Here is a 501-nt window from a genome sequence, read left to right on the forward strand (position 1 = left end):
TGGGTTCAAGCGATTCTCCTGCCTCAGCCTCCCGAGTAGCTGGGATTACAGGCACGCGCCACCACACCCGGCTTATTTTTGTATTTTTAGTAGAGACGAGGTTTCACCATGTTGGCCAGGCTGGTCTCCAACTCCTGACCTCAGGAGATCTGCCCGCCTCGGTCTCCCAAAGTGCTGGGACTACAGGTGCGAGCCACCGCGCCTGACCTGGAGGAGGATCCAACATTAGGAGCTGGATCATTCTTTGCTGGTGGGGGTGGGGGGTAGCTGGTGTGGGGTTGCTATCCTGCGCATTTGTAGGGTGTTGAGCAGCATCCCTGGCCTCCATCCACCAGATGCCAGTAGTACCCCCTCCCCCTCAGTCGTGACACCCAAAAATGTCTCCATGCATTTCCACGTGTTCCTTGGGGGCAGAATCTTCCTTAGTTAAGAACCACCAGTACAGAGCTATACTTTAATTTTTTCTTTTTTTCTTTCTTTTTTTTTTTTTTTTTTTGAGAA

The sequence above is a fragment of the Mandrillus leucophaeus genome, unplaced genomic scaffold, assembly GCF_000951045.1.
Source record: "Mandrillus leucophaeus isolate KB7577 unplaced genomic scaffold, Mleu.le_1.0 Scaffold11, whole genome shotgun sequence".
NCBI lineage: Eukaryota > Metazoa > Chordata > Mammalia > Primates > Cercopithecidae > Mandrillus > Mandrillus leucophaeus.